A 12,237-nucleotide genomic window follows, 5' to 3' on the forward strand; every position below is an offset into this window, starting at 1 on the left:
AAATTAAAATGGTAAGCAAATGTATGCCCAAAAACAAAAGCCCAGCCCAGATGGATTCACTAATGAATTCTTTCAAACTTTCCAAGAGGAATTACTACCAATCCTGGCAAGACTCTTTCATGAAATTGAACAAACAGAAACACTTCCAAATAGCTTTTATGAAGCCAAGATCACCTTGATACTTAAACCAGACAGAGATGCTACCAAAAAAGAAAATTACAGACCAATATCGCTGATGAATGCAGATGCAAAGATCCTCAACAAAATCCTGGCAAATAGGATTCAGTGCCTCATTAAGAAGTTTATCCACAAGATCAAGTAGGTTTCATCCCAGGAATGCAAGGCTGGTTTAACATCCATAAATCTATCACCATAATACACAACATCAATAACAAGAAAAATAAAAATCACACGATCATATCAATAGACGCAGAGAAAGCATTTGATAAGGTCCAACACCCATTCTTGATCAAAACTCTCAGCAAGATGGGAATGGAAGGAACCTTTCTCAATATAGTTAAGGCCATCAACCACAAGCCAGAGGCAAATATTGTCCTCAATGGAGAAAAACTGAAAGCCTTTCCTCTAAATTCTGGAACAAGAAAAGGCTGTCCTCTCTCACCACTCCTATTCAACATAGCACTGGAAGTACTTGCTATAGCGATTAGGCAAGAAAAAGATATCAAGGAAATCCAGATAGGAAAGGAAAAAGTCAAGCTTTCGCTGTTTGCAGATGACATGATACTCTACCTAGAAAACACTAAAGACTCTACCAAAAAGCTTCTAGAAACAATAGACTCATATAGCAAGGTGGCAGGCTACAAAATTAACACACAAAAATCAATGGCCTTTCTATACACCAATAGTAATAAGGAAGAAATGGACATTAAGAAAACAACCCCATTCACAATAGTGCCACACAAACTCAAATATTTTGGAATCAACTTGACTAAAAATGTGAAGGACCTATTCAAAGAAAACTATAAAACTCTGCTCCAAGAAATAGGAGAGGACACACGGAAATGAAATCACATACCCTGCTCATGGATTGGCAGGATTAACATCATCAAAATGGCAATACCCCCCAAAGCATTGTACAGATTTAATGCGATCCCTCTAAAGATCCCCATGACATTCTTCAAAGAAGTGGATCAGGAACTTTTGAAATTTATTTGGAACAATAAACACCTGAGAATTGCTAAAGCAATCATTGGGAAAAAGAATATGGGAGGAATTACTTTCCCCAACTTTAAACTGTACTACAAAGCAATAGTTATCAAAACAGCATGGTATTGGAATAAAGACAAGCCCTCAGATCAGTGGAATAGGCTTGAATATTCAGAGAATGTTCCCCAGACATACAATCACCTAATTTTTGATAAAGGAGCAAGAAATTCTAAATGGAGTAAAGAAAGCCTCTTCAACAAGTGGTGTTGGCACAACTGGCTAGCCACTTGCAAAAATTGAACTTAGACCCCCAGCTAACATCATGTACGAATTTTAAATCCAAATGGATGAAAGACCTACAATACAAAAAAATCCCTTCCTTACACCTGTATTCATTGAAGCACTATTTACCATAGCAAGACTCTGGAAACAGCCAAGATACCCTTCAACAGATGAATGGCTAAAGAAACTGTGGTACATATATACAATGGAATATTATGCAGCAGTCAGGAGAGATGAAGTCATGAAATTTTCCCATGGATGTACATGGAATCTATTATGCTGAGTGAAATAAGTCAGAGAGAGAGAGAGAAAGATGCAGAATGGTCTCACTCATCTATGGGTTTTAAGAAAAATGAAAGACATTCTTGCAATAATAACTCTCAGACACAAAAGAGAAAAGAGCTGGAAGTTACAGCTTACCTCATGAAGCTCGCCACAAACAGGCATGAGTTTAGTTAGAGAAATAACTACGTTTTGAACTATCCTAATAAAGAGAATGTACGAGGGAAATAGAAAGCCTGTCTAGAGTACAGGCAGGGGTTGGGTGGCGAGGAGGGAGATTTTGGACATTGGTGATTGGAATGTTCTACTGGTGATGGGTGGTGTTCTTTACATGAGTGAAACCAAACACAATCATGTATGTAATAAAGTTGTTTAAATAAAAAAAGTTTTTATAGCTATACACTTCACTTTATTTGTAGTTTCCCAAAAATGATATTAACTAGCTTTATCACTCACCATAGATATCAAACTTGGTTTCAAACATTCCTAAGTATCACTGAGATAAAATAAAATTACAGGGGCTGGAGCGACAGCGCAGTGGTTCGGCCTTTGCCTTGCAGGCAGCTGACTCAGTATGGACTCAGTTCGGTCCCCCACACCCACCCCTAGCATCCATATGGTCCCGCAAGCCAGGAGCAATTTCTGAGGGAATAGCCTGAAGTAATCCCTGAGCCTCACTGGGTGTTGCCCAAAAACAACAAAAACTTACACTGGTACATGAGCCATGCTAAACATTGTTCTAAACCCTCAAGAGGAAGATTACTTCACAATGCTTAGAGCTAAGTACTAGCCACCATTGTGCCCATTTCACAAAGGAGGAAACTGTTGCAGGAAATATAATGAATCTTTCCCAGGTCCCTCTCTTAGAGGCTGAGCTAGTAGAGAGCACTTGACACAGGATTCCCGAGTTCATGTTTTGTTTTGTTTTGTTTTTGTTTTTGGGTCACACCCGGCAGTGCTCAGAGGTTACTCCTGGCTCTACACTCAGATATTACTCCTGGCAGGCTCGGGGACCATATGGGATTTTGGGATTCGAACCACCGTCCTTCTGCATGCAAGGCTAACGCCCTACCTCCATGCTATCTCTCCACCACCGAGTTCATGCTCTTAATCACCTTGTTACTGCCCATGTTTTTATGTTAAAGCCAAAGGAAAGTTTTTAAAAGAATATATTTTAAGTACTTAAGGAAAATTTCAGAAGAGGTATTCCAAAATGCTTTTGAAATATCAGCATCCATTTTCTTTTGCAGGAAACTGTTCTCAAAAACACAAACTCACGAGAAAATCTGTAATTTTAACATATTGGTTATGTTATATAGTGTGAAATTATTTGATATCAAGACGTTTTGTCCAGCACATAAATTTATGTTTTGTCCAGCACATAAATTTATGTTTTTCTAACAATTCTGAGTTTAGAGGAAAATATCATTTAAATTCCATTTCCAACTTTTAATTTTCAAAAGGAAATAATATAAGCAATCCTTTTTAAAGGATTCTTCAACAGTAAAAATTTAAATTTCTTTTTTTTTTTTTTTTTTGTGGTTTTTGGGCCACACCCGACAGTGCTCAGGGGTTACTCCTGGCTCCATGCTCAGTAATTGCTCCTGGCAGGCACGGGGGACCATATGGGATGCCGGGATTTGAACCGATGACCTTCTGCATGAAAGGCAAATGCCTTACCTCCATGCTATCTCTCCGGCCCCCAATTTAAATTTCTTATCCCAGGGAGGACAAAGTTGGTGTGCATGACATTTTTTTTTTGCACAGTATTTTTGAGGAAAACTCAGGCTTTAATTTATAGTAATTTAAATTTGGTTTTCAGAGGCCGAAGAGATAGCATGGAGGTAGAGCATTTCTCTTGCATGCAGAAGGACCGTAGTTCAAATCCCAGCATCCCATATGGTCCCCCGAGCATGTAGAGCATGTAGAGCGCTTCTGGGTGTGACCCCAAAACAAAAAACATACAAAAATTTGTGTTTCAAAGATACACACTGTGTACAGCTAACATGAATAGATGTCATATCAAATACAGACATATCAAAAATTAGTCAACACCTTATTTTCTGTACCTACTATGTGTAAGATGCCTCACGAGATGGGAAGTGTGGACAATAGCACGGTTCTGCTCTTGGATAACCTTGGTTTGAGTTGATTTCCTCCACATATTCATTATATCCTCTTGGGTAAATTTCTTAAACTCTGTAAGCCTCAGTTTTTCTCATCTGTAAAATGAGCATAAGAATATAATTATGATGATTAAATGAGATAATCTATATAAAACACCTATTAGGCTGTTGAGAACGTGGCACTTATTACATATTATGATTAAGAAGTAAAAACATGATGAGGAGTAACCTTTCTTCTCAAGTACTTTATGTTATCACAAATAGCAGTAGCTGGAAGCAGCACATTCTGTCTACTGTGAAAGAGTATAAAGAAACATTATCAAGGTTTTAAGAACAAAGGCCATAGAAGAACTGAAGAGAATAACAATTGAATTATGTTTACAGAAAAGAAGTGATTCAAAGGCAATTATGGATGTAAATGGAGAACTGAAAAGGATAGCCAACATATACGTATCAAGTTAAAAGTGTGCTGTGGTCCATTATTCAGCAGGATGAAGATTGGGAAGGAAAGGACAAATCTGTAGCCCAGAGTTGGGTCCAAAGGCTGGAGGATAGGCTTTGCCTGTGGGAACCAGGTACTGTTTGGGATACTCTGTAATATGTATGAAAGAAAGCTGAGAATTTCAAAATGTGATGATGGTTGGTCTGTTTCTTAGATATAGAAAAGATAAAAACAATTGAAACTTAAAAAAAGTTATAATCTTGGGGAACCAAATATCTTTTATTAGACTCACTCAAAGCTAATTTGAAAAGAATGTCAAGTAACAACCATTCTTGCTGCCAGCTTTTGGCTTTGAGTTTGGGACAGTTCTATTACCTTTGATTGGAGTTTCTCATTGTTTGTATAGAACCTTAAAAAGCAAAGGGCTAGAGTTGGCATTTAAAAAACTAAAGAGAGAGACATAGAATAAAGAATGTGTTTTGCCTTACTTAAGACTGTGATGCTTCTGATAGCAGCCAAATTCAGGTTGGACTTTGTGGGAGGAAGGATGCTTCTTGAAGACATAACCCCCCCCCCCTTTTATTTCTGCATTCAGGGGTTACTCCTGGCTCTGCACTCAAAAATTGCTCCTGGCAGGCTCGGGGGACTATATGGGATACCAGAAATAGAACCACCATCCATCCTGGTTCAGCTGTGTGCAAGTCAAACGACCCACCACTGTGCCATCTCTCCAGCCCCCTTGTGACTCTTAAATACCATTTTCAACACTAATTTGAGGTTTATTATTATTATTATTATTATTATTATTATTATTATTATTATTATTATTATTGGCTACACTCAGTGGTTCAGGTTGATTTCTGGTTCTGCTCTTAGGGGTCACTAATGGCAGGACTTGGACTACCATGTGTTGGGGTTTGAACCTGGGTCAGGTGCCTGCAAGGCACTGTAGTATCTAACCCTCAACATTGATTTAAAAAGCATATGCAGGAACCAGAGAGATAGTACAGTGGGCAGGGTACTTGTCTTGCTTGATCTGATTCTGGTTTGATCCCTGGCACAACATATGAGTCCACTAGGAGTGATCCCTGAGTGCAGGCAGAGTCAAAAGTATGACTGGCCAGGGTATGACCCAAAAACCAAAGAAGGATATAAAACATGAAGGCTGAAAAGATGGAAGGAAGGAAGGAAGGGAGGGAGGGAGGGAGGGAGGGAGGGAGGGAGGGAGGGAGGGAGGGAGGGAGGGAGGGAGGGAGGGAGGCAAACTTATGTTCAATGTAGTACTAAGTACAATAACAGGCTATGAAAACAACCTGTGTCTAACAAAAGATGACTGGTTTAAAATGTTGTGGTAAGAGCCAGAGCAGTGGCGCACGTGGTAGGGTGTTTGCCTTACACATGCTAACCTAGAACAGACCACAGTTCGATCCCCCAGTGTCCCATATGGTCCCCTGAGCCTGGAGCAATTTCTGAGTGCATAGCCAGGAATAACTCCTGAGAGTCACCCACTGGGTGTGGCCCCCCAAAAAAAACAACAAAAAAAAAGTTGTGGTATGACATAAACACAATGGAATACTATGCAGCTGTAAGGAAAAAAATCTTGTAGTTTGCTTAAACTTGAATAGAATGGAGGGCATCATGCTAATTTAAATAAGTCAAAAGGACAAGAACAAATACCAGATGATCTAATTCTAACTCATTTGTGGTATAGAAAACAAAACTAGGGGATTGACAGTATCTATGAGGTCAAACACTTGGCCTTTGATTGCAAAACTGAGATTACCAAATTAGAATAAAGTGGGGTGAAGGCTGAAGGAATAGAAGGGCTAGAAGTGACCCAAGGACAGTGCGGGAGGTCTTGGGCATTTTGGTGTCTTTTAAAATGAATTATCTGACTACAGTAAATATTTTAAAACAATAATAAAAGTAAAAATAATGTTTGTAGAGATCACCTTCAGAGTAGGTCAGAGGTCTTAGAACATAATGCAACTATTCCAGTCCATCACAACTAGAAATGTACCAAGGTTCTCCCTGCTGATCTGCCACTACACTCCTAGGTTGTTTCTCTCCCCTTCTTCCTTTTGCTTCCTCTATCCTTTTCTGATAAGCTTTCTTTTATCCAGCCTTTCTTCAAATTACCTATGTGCCAAAATGTCCTCAAATCCATATGAAATGTCCTTGTTCACTGTGAACCCATCAGAAACTCACTTCGCCTATGACTTGCCAGGGAACACACATAAAATAGTAAAGGGTGTGCAATGCTAGAACCTATGTTTTAGGTTCAGCTAAAACTGTTGCTAAAACTAAAGTCCCTAATTCCACTCTGGACAGTATGAACAAATGCCCATAAAGATGGCATGGTAGCATTCTGAACGACCTTTGAGTTTTAAAATGTGAGTTTGGCCTTTGAGCTTTCAATGCCACCAAACTAGGTGGCACTTACGTAGCAAGTAGCACAGGAGAAAGTATTTTCTCTACAATTTTAAAAACCCACCATCTCTGTATCCATTAGCAAACCATGCAAAGGGAGAAACAAGCAAGTGCTTCTCACAGCACTTAGCACAGGAGATGGCCAGAGGCCTCATCTGACATTTCAGGGAAAAGATTCCAGGACAATGAAAGATGAAGAATGCACCCTGTTTAGAAACATGTAAATCTGATCACAACATCCTCTACCTGGCACTTCTAGGGTTCTGCCAGTCCTCCTTATTGGTAACAGTGTCATAGTTCAATCTTTGGGGTCATTCTTAACTTTTTCCTCTAATACTGATTTTCCTGCCAAAGCTCTTAAAATTCTCCCTTTATGTCCAAAAGTGCTTTTTAAAATGCCATCAATTCTGTGTGCTCATAAAGGCCCAAGACCACCCCACACCTCCCCTTAGCAAAAGCTTCAAGGTTACAGACTATGACAAGATCTAAAAAGCAGCCTAGTTATACAAGTATTATTCTGATATCTGATTTCTTTATGGTTTATTGTTAACCATGGGGATCATACCTAGTTTCTCAAGGTCTATGTGGTATCAGGGATAAACCAAGGGATTCTCGTTACGCAAGGTATGTGCTCTGCTACTGACCCACATTTCTGATTTAATACCTAACTTTTTTAAATGCAATTCAAACCTTTTTTAAATTAGCAGTAAAATAGGACAATGAATAATTGTAATGTGGTAATGTGATAATAAATATTAATAAAGCATACCCATTTTATAAAGTTCTATTTTTTTTTTTTATTTTCTGGGGGGCTACACCCAGTGGTGCTCAGGAGTTACTCCTGGCTATTTGCTCAGAAATAGCCTCTGGCAAGCACAGGGGACCATATGGGACGCCAGGATTTGAACCAACCACCTTAGGTCCTGGGTTGGTTGCTTGCAAGGCAACGCCGCTGTGCTATCTCTCTGGCCCCATAAAGTTCTATTTTTGAGAATGATCAGAACCTGACCAAATATGCTATCCTTTACTAAGTAACAAGGGGTTATCAAGTAGTTTTGATCTATTGAAGAAATTTCAGCAACTACAGGGAACATTTGATCTTTTCTTTCATTTGGTTCCAAAGCTCAGGACCATTTTACTCAAGTTCTTTCCTATTTAGAACCTCTCATCCCACCCCCCACTCCCACTTTTTTTTAAGGAATCAAATGCTTTTTAACTACCTGAAGAACTTGTTCAATAAAATTAAAGGTTCAAGCCCCACCTCCCCACATCCTTGACAATACATGGCATGAAGCTTTTAAGAGCAATTCCAGTTTCACTTATATTAGAGATGAGCCAGACATATTTTCTTGATCTCATTTCCCTTAGGATTGGCAGATTTTAATACAAACATATACTTAATCCAAGAAATATTTGTGTGCAAGTTTGAGGTTTTAAAGGAGCTATCTTAGTCTTTACTTTTGTAAAGACAATTAGTTTAAAATCTTTTCTCATTAGAAGTATTAAACTAGTGCTCGCTTCGGCAGCCCATATACTAAAATTGGAACGATACAGAGATTAGCATGGCCCCTGCGCAAGATGACACACAAATTCGTGAAGCATTCCATATTAAGAAAAAAGAAGAAGTATTAAATTAGGGACTAGAATGACAGCATGGCGGTAGGGTGTTTCCCTTTCACATGACTGATCCTTAACGGGCCTTGGTTGGATCCCCTGCGTCCCATATAGCCCCTAAAGCCAGGAGCGATTTTTGAGTGCAGAGCCAGGAGTAACCCCTGAGCATCAGCAGATGTAGCAAAAAAAAAAAAAAAAAATTAAACTATTACTGTGACTTAAAATTGGTGGTTGCAAAGTATTTAGGCACAGATGGAAGTGGTAAACAGATGAAGTATAGGTGATTTCTAGAGAAATGAAACAATATTGTGGGCTTTTATAGTGGTTGATAGATTTATAGAACAAAGAGTGAATATTAGTATCTGCAAATTTAAAATGATTTTAAATTTAGGGTTGGGAGAATCTACAGTGTAATATAGAATATGACTCAAGGACATAACCATATTACAAACACACAAAACACCCTTCAAAGAGGACTTGGCAAAATTGTTGCTAAGGATTTTTAGTTTCTGGGTAACACCAGGGTTTTGAGAACGTATTACTGGTTCTGTGCTCAGGAATTACTTCTCTCAGGGCTTGGGGAATAATATGGGATATCAGGGATTGAATCTAGATCAGCTGCATTCAGGGAAACATCCTACTCACTATACTATTGTTCTAACCTTAGGGCCAAAGTTGTCAACCTAATAAGTAATTTTGCTTTCATTTACTTTGAGGCCACACCCAGGACTCAGAAGTTATTCCCAGGGCAGTCTCAGGGGTCTCCTGGCCATGCTCAGGAGATCACCTGGTGCCAAGGATTGAACTCGGACTTCCTCAAACAAAGTGTGCACTCCAGCCCTTTAAGGCATTTTCTAGGCCTTGACCTAAGTAACTTTGGAAATGAGTGGAGGATATGAAATTAAACCCTAAAGTGAGCTATATATAAAGGAGGAAGAGAGCAAGGTAGAGGGAAGATCAGCATTAGTTTCCTGTTATTTAATGAGAAAACCTTGTTGTGTGTAAAAGTCAGTTTATAGCGCACCAGAAAACTAGTCATAGATGGAGTAAGTCAACATGAGGACATAGATTATTCCCGGTTTAGTCCTCCTCCCAAGATCAACAAGCAGTTATTCACAGACTAAATATAATGGTGGAAATCTCAATGTTGAAAACATTAACACTGGACATTAGACGTTTAAGAGGTGTAAGTGGCTTCACCCTGACCAAATCATCTTCTCCTAGATTGGTGAAACAGGAGGGAGGCCTTTTGTTCCTATGCATTGTGCCTGTGCCTGTGTGAAAGCCCAAGGTGGACATCCAGTTCACTTGTTCACGATGCTTCCAAGTAGGCCTACCTTGTCTTACCAAAGATCACTGGAAGAATCTATAGAACTTGACCATCAGGGAATAAGGAGATCGAAATGGGAAAAGAGACAAATAAATCAGTGCTCTAACACACCATGTTCCTACTTTCATCAGTCTAAGAGACCCTAGCAAGAAGGATCGACATCTGAAATGCTAATGTCTTGCCTCATCAGACAGCAGTTGACCTGTGGTATTACCAAGTTACAGTTCAGTCTGCAACAACATCCAACTTCAAGAGTACAACCTGCAGTCCTGCCTGCTCACAGAACCAGTCAGAAAGCACAGCTTGAGATGCACCTGACCAGGAACAATTGTGGAATTAGGTACAAGTACTGCCCAATCATGGAGCCCAACCCAACCAGAGGCACCGTTCTGTGACGGAATACCAATCTATAACCTACCCAACCAGAAATAATAGCAGAGACTAGCTAGTAGCACTGTTTACATGCTGTGCCCAATTAATAAGCCCTCTAAATCACCAGCAGCATCCCTACAACCTTAGAGTGCAGTGACCTTGTCCTACAATGCAGTCGAGTGGTCTTGCCCAAACAGCAACAAGAAACAAGTCCCACCTCCACACAGAAACTATCAGCTGACTGGTGATGATCTTTTCCTGTTGAAGAAAATGTGCAAAGAGATCTCTTACTTAAATACATAGACACTAATGCACTAAATCAAAGATAATGAAAAATCAGGTAAACATGACACCACAAAAAAAATCATAAATCACCATAAATCATCATATTAATGAACTGCCTAACAAAGAAATAAGAATAATCCTCGAAAAAAAATTTGTTCAACTAGGACACACAGATAACAAAATTAGGAAAACAAAGCATGAACAAAACACAAATTCCAAAAGAATTAAAAACCACAAGCTCAGAAATCCTAGAGCTGCAGAATATGACTACACCAAATAAATCGACAGAAAACTTCAACAATATACTCAACCATGGAAAGAATCAATAAACCTGAAGATGGATCACTTGAAGGTAGGAATTTAAAATTAGAAGTTAAGAGAGTGAATAGAAATGGTAGAAACCTGTTAAAAGCAACATTATAGATAACCGAAAGTTAAAGAAAAAGAGGTCAACATAAAGCACAGATGGCTGAAAACTTCACAAACATAGGAAAAGAAAGGCTATCCAGATTTATGAAACCCAATATATTTCTCAAAATAGGTTGAACATAAAATGGGCTACACTGAATTCACATTATAGTTATCAAGAATTAGAATTCCTTAAAACAGTATTAGAGATGTGATTAGTCACATATAAAGGAGGCTCCAGAAAACCAATAGATTTCTCAGCAGAGATTTTGAAGGCTGAAAAAAGGTACAATTTAAAAATTATTGATATGGGGTACTGTCAATTAAGACTACTCTGTCAGGGGCCAGAGCAATAGCACAGCAGGAGGGATTTGCCTTGCATACCACACTGCTGACCCAGATTTGATCCTTGGCATTCTATATGGTCCCTGAGTTCGCAAGGAGTGATTCCTGAAAGTGCAAAGCTAGAAGCCCTGAGTGCTGCCGGATGTGGCCCCAAAACCAACAACAATAGCAACAAAAACAAAACAAAGCCAAAAACAAAAATTAAAACTGACATAATTATCCAAAAAAATTAAAGACTAGGGGCCAAAGTGGTAGCACAGCAGTAGGGCATTTGCCTTGCACACAGCTGACCCAGGATGGATATCAGTTAGATCCCCGGTGTCCCATATGGTCCCCCAAGCCAGGAGTGATTTTTGAGTGCATAGCCAGAAATAACCCCTCAGCATCACTGGGTGTGGCTCAAAAACAAAACAAAACAAAAAATTAAAGACTTCCAGAATTAGCAAATGACGAGGGGGTTTATCACCACTTAACCTGTTTTACAAGATGTTCTTGACATTTTTGAAGCAGAAATAAAAGAATGCTAGTATTAAAAAAAAACTTATATAATCTATGAATGTATAAAAATCACTAGTATTGATAAATGTAGTCATCTATTACTCAACAAATAAATTTTCTGAGAAATGTGTTATAACACAATCCCCATTATGCAAATAATCAAGTATACAATCATACAACCACATTTTGGAAAAGTGACTAGATATATAATAGTAATCCCTTTGTAAGCCTATGAATGTATAGATTATTCTATCCAGTTTGAGTAAACATACTCTATTATATACTTACATTAAATTTGAATGAGTGTAGGCTCTACATAGGATACATTGTTTCATATGCATGTCATGTTAACAGTAAACATGTTAACACAACATGCCATGTTAACAAAAACTTAACAGTGCCATTTTAACCAAAGACCACTGTGCCATTATGAAGTATATGACTGCAGTCAAAATCTTATTCCAAATAACATAATCAGTGCATAATGAGTTAACACATACAATAAAGCTACTAGACACACAAAAATAAGTGTTTATACTAACTGAAAATAAATAATCCCACTTATAATAGAATAAAATCAATGTACTTATTTTTTAATACATTCTTGTACTTGGTCAAGAATGTAAAAATCTGAGCCTGGAGAGATAGCACAGTGG

The 12,237-nt window shown here is 38.5% G+C and overlaps 1 non-coding gene across 1 annotated transcript; it reads left to right on the forward strand.

The window, feature by feature from the left end:
- Nucleotides 1-8,239: 8,239 nt before the first annotated feature.
- On the forward strand, nt 8,240-8,342 carry LOC126017119 (U6 spliceosomal RNA). The gene has a single exon (XR_007498789.1). It is a non-coding gene; the product is annotated as a U6 spliceosomal RNA (small nuclear RNA).
- Nucleotides 8,343-12,237: the final 3,895 nt, after the last annotated feature.

This window comes from Suncus etruscus, chromosome 8, assembly GCF_024139225.1.
Source record: "Suncus etruscus isolate mSunEtr1 chromosome 8, mSunEtr1.pri.cur, whole genome shotgun sequence".
Lineage (NCBI taxonomy): Eukaryota > Metazoa > Chordata > Mammalia > Eulipotyphla > Soricidae > Suncus > Suncus etruscus.